At 34.8% G+C, this 8,908-nt stretch overlaps 1 long non-coding RNA gene across 1 annotated transcript; it reads right to left on the bottom strand.

The window, feature by feature from the left end:
* Positions 1-5,193: 5,193 nt before the first annotated feature.
* LOC110910094 lies at positions 5,194-7,566 on the bottom strand. Its single transcript, XR_002575867.2, has 3 exons — positions 7,516-7,566; positions 6,713-6,801; positions 5,194-5,267 (listed from the first exon to the last, which is right to left on the bottom strand). It is a non-coding gene; the product is annotated as an uncharacterized LOC110910094 (long non-coding RNA).
* Between the last annotated feature and the right edge of the window lie 1,342 nt (positions 7,567-8,908).

The raw sequence follows: 8,908 nt of genomic DNA, 5'->3' as shown, positions 1-8,908 counted from the left end.
TACGACACTGTTATTTAAGGGTAAAAACCGTTGAATACTTGTGCAGAATCGGTACCGAAAATACACCGGTTTGGTAAATTTGAGACCGGTACCTACACCCGATACCATTTGCTTATCTCTTAATAATGTTACTATTCATTCCATTCTAATTTTAAATAATTCTAATCTAATTCTAATTTTAATTTAATTTAATAATAATAAATCACTATTCAAAATCAATATTCATTCGGTTTAATTTTTATTAATTTTAAATTTTAAATTTTAAATAATTCTAATTCTAATTTTAATTTAATTTAATAATAATAAATCACTATTCAAAATCACTATTCATTCGGTTTAATTTATATATATTAATTTTAAATTTTAAATTTTAAATTTTAAATAATTCTAATTCTAATTTTAATTTAATTTAATAATAATAAATCACTATTCAAAATCACTATTCATTCGGTTTAATTTTTATCATATATAAATTGTGATTTTGCTACGTATTGTACACTGATTATGCCATTTGTAGAAGCTAAGGGACCAAATTGTACATACCAGCTAACTACTTAAAGTTAACAAGTGGAATTACTTCTTTTTTTTTTTTTTCTGTTGTCATCTGATAGTTCTTCTCTTTCTTTCTCTCATATTTTTTAATTAGCATTAGTTTCCTTTTTCTAACCAAGTAAAATTTCAATTTATTAATTTTATATTAGGTTAGAAATTGTGAATATGATTATATGAATACCATTAATTTGCTAATGCATAATGGAAAGATATTGTGATTAACCTTATCCGACTCTATTCGAACCGACCCGAAAATTTTTATTTTCGGTTATATAAAATTATAGCATCTACAAATAGTGAACCCATTGGAAAAAAATTCCTGGATCCGCCACTGATCCCATGAACCTAGTTCTTTAATAAATGCATTCATTTATATACACAGAATTCACATTATCTAAATCTTTTTGATCAAGACTAATCGCTATCAAAGCTTATCAATTACCAAGTACCAACACAGGTATCATGCACTACATCCCCCTATAAAGCATATAAAAATAGGCATCAATAGCTCCTAGTTCTAATATACCCTATAATAACCTGATCATCAATAGCCTTACTGTTAATGCTTCAGTGTTCTTGTTTGAATAATATAGTTTTCACACCCGCTCGTAGCGGAAGCGCGAGGTGTGATCTGATTGATTCTCAATGCATACAATATAAGTGAACATACTAAATGAATAAAAACAAGCTCCAATGCCATTGCCATAATTGTTTCAAACGCAACAAAAGTTGAGTATATTGTTTACAAAACCACCAAATGTAAATAAGTTGTTATAACATCATACATCAAAATGCAAGTTTTAAATTGTTAAGGCTTTGACCACTATATCACCACAAGGAAGTGGCGGGCAAACCCTTCAAATGGTGGCATGGAGTCTTGACACTTACTTTCTTGACTTGGAATTCCCCCACATGGTCCACTAATTTCCTGAAATACATGTTAAGTTGAAAACCTCATAAAAAAGTTGGCGAGTTCATGCGTTTTAGTTGTATAAGATGAATTCGTAAAATGTGAGATGAATTTATATGAAAACCGGTATGTAAAGCGTCAATGAAATCGTTGATCATTAATGTTTTGCAAGGACATTAATATGTGTGACGACATAGGAAGCAATCCAAACCTAGACGATTTTATGTCGATTACCCTCGACTGTGACACAAATGCACTCCTCCGTGTGGGTCTAAAACCAAGAGTGGGGCTCGCCAAAACCCGTTAGATCTAACCCATTGTTCCTCGGTCTAAACTAGATTAATGGTGCTTAAGTACAACCCTATTCGCACATGATCTAAGTTGTTTCATTCCCTAGCTTATCATACTGTTGTACATGTGTTTCCCCCGATAGTTGTAAAACTTAAAAGCGTTTAATATGAAAAGGGGACATGAACTCACTGAATTGCGTTCCATGCAATGAGTGTAAACTCACGTGCGGTTTCCTTGATTTGTATCCCGACCTACAAACGTCTTAGATTCGTTAGACACGTCGGTCTTTGTAATGGCTTACGTACAAGCTTTCTATTTTGAATATTTATTAAGACTTGTTATGAAATTGTTATTCATTGAATTGTGTTTTAGATGAATTATTTGTTAAATTGTTAATATGTATTTCACCAAATATATATAATCTTGTATCTTGTGTGTTGCGTTAACAGGACTTGCCTTCTTGACTTCGCATCTCACATGAGTAAGTTGTATGTGTCTATGACACTTGTAGGGTCGTGCCCCTCTTGTAGTCGGGTTTCCCTATTTTAAGAAGGTATGCTTAAAATGGATCTAGACTTATGTATCCTTGTGATTATGTGCAAGAGAATATATTTTAAGCATATAAAATATATAAAAGTGTGCCCCTCTTGTAGTCTAGATACACAAGTCTAGATCCATTTTTATTTTTAGAAAAACCATACCTTCTTAGCTTGCATTCTTTTATATAAAAGTGTGGGAATTTTTATATTTAGCCTTCTTAACAATTTTACTTGTTAAATACTTTGTTAAAAATTGCATTTTTTAACACAAAATTCCTAAGAAAAATCGGCCATAGCCTCCCCTAAATTTAGGGGTTTTCCATGTTCAAGAACATATCTTTTTCATTTAAAAAAAAATCAACAATTTCCCACAACAACATCAAGTATCAACCTTTAACAAATATAATAGCTGGGTGATGAACATAGATATGTTGGTATGAACTTGTATTTTCTTTTAAAGAAATTCATAACTTGCATAATCTTTCTCTTTAAAAATCCATACTTTTACATACTTGTAAAAATCATCTTATCATCTTATTTTCATACACATTTAAAGTTTTAACAAAACATATGTATTCTTTTTAACAACTTTTCAAGAACATCATTTTAGTTTCATTACGTTCATCAACCTTGTTCATCATGGATCTTGTAAGATCTTCATGTACACTTGTTAGAACTATATTTTAATCATCATCTAACAAGTATACATGTGGTGAACATTATCCACAACACAAAATAAACAATCAACATCTTCAAAACAACATCAAGAACACTTGTTTTCTTTAAGTTTTGTTACTAGTTTTCATGATGTTCATCTTTTTAAATGAGAGTTCTTATGGTTTAACTTGTTCTTTTATGAACTACATAATTCAAGAAGCTTAAAAATGGTGTGAAGTAGACTTACTACTAGCACAAGGGCTAGGGAAGATCAAGATGAAAAAGAGAAGAGAAGATGATGAAGATGGTTATGGTTGAGAGCTCTTTGGAGAGATTCTTGAACTTCTAATGCTTGGGGCCTTCTTTGATCATCATCATTCTTTGAGAAGTACACTTGAAATGCTTGAAAAATGAAGAAAGTATGGAGGTAGAGTGGAAGTGGTTGTGGCCGTAAATGAGGAAGAGGGAGAAGAAAGTTGTGGTGTTTGAATTTTGGATGAAAACAAATGAGGGGATTAGTGAAGTGAAAAGGTGGTTAAAATCTCTTCCAAGATCTTTTGAAGGTCCGTTTTTCGGAGGATCGATCACACGAAACCTAATCCCTGTTTATAACCAACACAATCACGAGTGCGGAATCCCCATGAAAATGCAAACCAAACACAGAATAGCAAGACACAAAGTAATCAAAGATTCACAATCTATTGATTAAACGGATGAGAACAACATCAAACATATACACACAATGCTTGAAGATAAACTCACAGTAGGTTATGCTCTCATGGTTTCACACAGAAGACCAAGTGTGGTTTATATAGTGCAGCCCAGCCCAATCATGACAAAAAACATAAATGGGCTGATGAAGAACCTTGGTCGACGAACAACCAGGTTCTTCGTCACTGTTGCGACGAAAAATGGTGTGACAAGGAAAGGGGTTCTTCGTCACACACGTTTACGACGAAAGACGTTTTTCGTTGAGAGGCTGCAAAACAGAACAGCTGCAAACTGTCAAACAGTTTGCAGCAGAACTTATAATAAACACACACTCAAACATAAACTACCAACCAAATGCAACATGCATTAGTTTATACTTACATAACAAGAGACAACTGTCGTACCAAAGTTAGATATGAGGATATCCGATTTGGTCGACTCACGAATACATATAGACTCGATAAATAAAAGACCGTAAAATAACAACGCTAATTAAGAACAAGTTACAGACACAAAAATATGCACCAACAAACTCTCCCTTGTCTGTTACTTGGTCTTCGGTCTCCCTTCTTCAATCTTCAGTGTTTCTCGGACCAGGAACTGCCAGCATGGATCCCACGATAATAACAAAAGCAAGAGACGTGCTGAAATCGTAACGCTTGATGCGCGTCCTTGTCTTTGTAAAATATATCATGTCAGAACAACTTGTTGATGTCAGTCGCGGACATATTCACTATCCACATCAGATCTAGCATGCGGAAGTTCTCTTTATCACCTTTGAAAAGAATAACTGCTTCATGAGAATCCAAATCATAACAGCACAACGCCATGTCGTTAAGAAAGTTTTGTTTCATGGGCATCAACGGAATCTTGTCCATGACCTTTGCCGGCTGAGATATGAGCTTGTATCGAGCCGTGTTGGTCAATGGATCCAACGTGTACTTGATTTGTTGATACACCAGAAGAAACTAACTGGGGTTTATACAATTCATCCTTCCACCCTTTTCTGCGTTCGAACTTCAATTTCCTTGAAAAGAATGTTGCGCCACAATAATTTGAACGATTGATTATTTCCAATTTTGATAAGGCGACAACATCATAGAATGGCAGAGTTAAGATACTCAGCATTGAGTTGAAATACTGGATTCCGTGTTCGCGCTTGATCGCAACATAGTGAATTTCTTTCACGAACATCCAGCTCAGTATCTTCCCATGAGGCTTAACCTTTTCAAACTTCAGAAAATCAACTTGTGTTTCAGGAGGCGTAGGCTTTTCAGTCTTTGACAAGAACCTTTTTCTCCATTCTTGGAATGAATCTTTCGGATTATCTGTAGACGTACGATTCTTTAACTGCTCGTCGATGTAACACCCTTGCTATTATTTTAAAGGTTTTCGTATATATAAAACAAAAATAAACATGTAATTAAGATTAAGGATCCGTAGAAAATACGAGTAATTTAAAACTTTTACAACTTAAAAGTTTACAGCATAATATAATTAAGTTCGTCAGTTAAAATGACAATGATACGTCGTGTGGAAGCTTGTATTTTGCTTGTGTTCGGTTCTTCGGTGGGCTTGATCATCATCCGGAGCATTGCTGACTTCACCTAACATCAAAACCAACTTAAATGTTAGTTTTGACAACATTAAAACATGCATAAACAAGTTCTAGTATCATACAATTAAAAACAAAAATATAATTTCGGATTTTGGTCTGTCGCGCCACGCGACAAACTCCACTATATCTTTCACGCCCCGCGAGCGCTCCCGCGTGTCGCACCGGGATTGATGTTCCCTGTCGCGTGCCGCGGGGGAAACACTTGTCTAGCAGGTCCGTTTCTGGACCTGCATTTTCTGCCCAGCTCCATTTTTTTTTACAAAATCAAACTTTGTAAGTGCATAACTTTTGATTTACAAGTCTGTTTTAAACGATTCTTTTTCCTACGTGTTCATAATGAAATTCTCCATCATATGGAGTTAAAATTTAACATTCAAACTAATAAAATTCTAGTTTTTTAAGCCTTCGGCTTATTATTCAAATTCAACATTTTGACCCGTTATTGTTTAAAACCACAAACTTGTTTCAAAATAGTCATGGGGCATACGCCCATGTAATTAGCTCAAATTCTTTTTCCTGAATTCATAACATTTGTTATTTGCACGGCCAATATCTAGATTATGTGTGTAACCCGTTTTGACCCGTTTAGAGGGTCTTATGCAATTAAGCATAAAACTCACCTTTCTCTTTTCGCACTTTACATTCCACATGCAAAGTATCTACCTATATCACATAATCATCATGCAAATTCCTAAACGACCCATATGGGTCGTTTGCCCAATTTACCCATCAAGTGCTTTTTGGTCAACTTTAGTCCCTCATTTTACGACAAAGGACTTTCACTAATATTTGACCAAAATATCACTTTTAACTATAAATCTAAATATGCGTACCTGGCTCGGATCATAGCATCAACCCAATTACATACTTTTTGCTTTAAATTTTCTAGTTAAAGCAACGCAAACATATGTTATTTCCTGTGATCCCAAAACTCAACAAGTAGTCGTCAGTTATTATTGTCTAATGGTATTTACATACCATTTGACCCGTTTAGCCGACATGACCATTTATCTACATATGATGATATTTTAATACCATCTCGTCCCTTAAACCTATTCCGGTTTACACCATGATTTCTTATTACTTAAAGGACATTCCTCGAATTATTTGACACGTTAAGATTTACACCAAAAGGTTGACATTTTAAATCTTTTATCTACCCGTCAACTCATATACGGATTATTAATTAGCCATTTTTACCCATCAAGGTTCACCCCTTAACGCGATGTTCAAAATTCCTTATTGATTAGTCTTCAATCGACTAGTCTACCGTTTTTTCCCTCTTTACCTAAGTTTATGGTTTCTTACCTTTTTTCTTTATTCCGACTTACATTGTATTGTGGAACATAGTATCTCAATTACTTAACATAATTCAAAATCAATATATCACAAGTAAGTGTATTGTAATTAAAAGGGGGTGTAAGTTTAACTTACCTCACATCCAAACTATGCTTTTCTTTCCGTACTTGCTCTGTTTGACCCGCTTCATTCCCAAGCCTCCATCTAGCTTGTCAAGAGTCAAACTATCATAATTCGTTAGACGGTTAGATTAGTCATTATCACATATGACCATTCCATCTTACGAATTCTATGTCGAAAATACCATTCAACTTCATCATTGGTTATTTTGACTTATAAGGGTCGTTTACCCGCAATCATACAAAACGCAAATTTTAAGCAATCTAATCAATTATCAAAAACACATTATTCATTAGACAACATTTACGGGTTTTCATCTATAAATGAAACCCCTTTTTTATCATGTTATTAGGCATTCCTACGGATGTCTAATCAAATCAAATTCTACTTTCAACCGAGTAGTCGCGCGATTTCACCTAGGCATTTTAACAAACACCTAGTGGGCATAATTGTTTTTTACATATTTATAAACTAGTGCATAACTAGTTATTCCTACCAAGTTTAACATCATTCTCAATTTCATTATATCTAGCATACATAACAAATCCTAAATTCACTTGATGGAATTCAAACAACACCCATTTCATAATCAAAACTCTAGTGTTCTTCCTCTTCCTACAAAACCCATTTAACACCTAAGTGGGTGATTAGGAAATTCATACTTATGAAGACCAATTAATAAATTTATTGACTAGGGTTCGTTCCTAAACATGGATTCATCCTAGTTTCACCAAAACATCAATCATTCAAGCTTAAATTTCGATTTTCATAAATTCATCAAGAATCTCAACTTCAAAAACATCAAAAATTTGACATACCTTATGATCCCCTAAGCTTGGTGATCATTTTTATGTGTTCATACATTTGATTTGAACTAATCCTGGCCTTCAATTTGATAAATTTGGGTGAGCTAGGGTTTCACCCCCTTTCTCCTGCTCCTGGTCGATCGACCACACACACCCATGTGTGTGTTTTGTATTATTTTTTTATAAACTTTTAAATTAAACATCATTCCAATTGCCCACTTTTAGTCCCTCAAAGTTTAACGGTTTTATAAATGGGTTAGTTACTACAAGCTCCTTCATTGTTTTACTAAACATAAATAACTAGGTTAATTATTCCTAGTTAATTTAGCGGGTGTCGGGAGTTGTTAACCAAGTTTATTTTAGGTCCCGTTAGGGGCCTCTTATAAACTTTGTCTTTTTAAAGCATTTATTACTCTTTTTTATTATTGAGTTTATTTATTTAAATCCTAATATTTACCGGGTTACTTTTACCACTAACGGTACCTTACCCGTCTTTTAGTATCAACTTGGTTTGATTACCAAACCCGTTTTCGGGGTGTTACAGTCGATATCTTCAAGATTTACTTTCATCCATTCTTCATCAAACGGATCAAACTCCATTCCATCGGCACGTACATACGTTGATTTGCCTGTTCCTCCTTCAAACACTATCTTGTCAATGTTTTCAGTATCAACAGTTTCTAGTTCAATCGGCATTTGATCAATAACTGAATCTTCAACTGTTTTCATTTCATTCAGAGCCAACATCTGCTCATTCGAGAGATCAGCAACAAACTCTGCTTCTTCTAGAACTTCTCCAGTTACCGGATGTAAAGCCTGTAAAGCAAGATCAGCAGAACTAGGAACAGAGGATGTACTAGCCATGGAGCTTTCAATGTAAGAACTGCTCTCTAGTTGTTGTACTTCTTCTACAGTTCCACCAGAGGTTTCTTGCGTAGATCCAATCTGTGAAGGCTTGGAGATAACAATTTGAGTAGATGCAGTGGCTGGCGGTTACTCAGATGTCGCAGAAGGGTCTGGGTTACCCGGATCCTCCGAATCATGATCTCGTTTCTTCAGTACTTCCGGTTGTTTGCATCGGTGACCCCCACAAAATGTTAACACGCTTTCTCACAGCCTCGAAACCATCAGTGATTCTCTTGACCCCATCTGTTATCTTGGTATTGGGAATGTTGTACCACTCTTTCATGTCGTCATGCTTTTCTTTAAGAGTTTCGGCCAACCTTTGAACCTCGATGCTCCTTTCTTTCAAGCGGTTTATATCAATACCACGAGTGTTATCTGCAGCTCGCATTTGCTGCAATTGACGTTCTCTTTCTTCATCAGCAGTCTTCAAGTGTGCATTCTCAGCCTTCAGTTGTTCAATTTCTGCTTGTTGGCGTGTAATCTCAGCTTGTTGACGCCC

This window comes from Helianthus annuus, chromosome 15 (assembly GCF_002127325.2).
Source record: "Helianthus annuus cultivar XRQ/B chromosome 15, HanXRQr2.0-SUNRISE, whole genome shotgun sequence".
NCBI classification, from domain to species: Eukaryota; Viridiplantae; Streptophyta; class Magnoliopsida; order Asterales; family Asteraceae; genus Helianthus; species Helianthus annuus.
The sequence above is the reverse complement of the archived record's forward strand: the minus strand, read 5'-3'. Positions and strand labels throughout refer to the sequence as shown.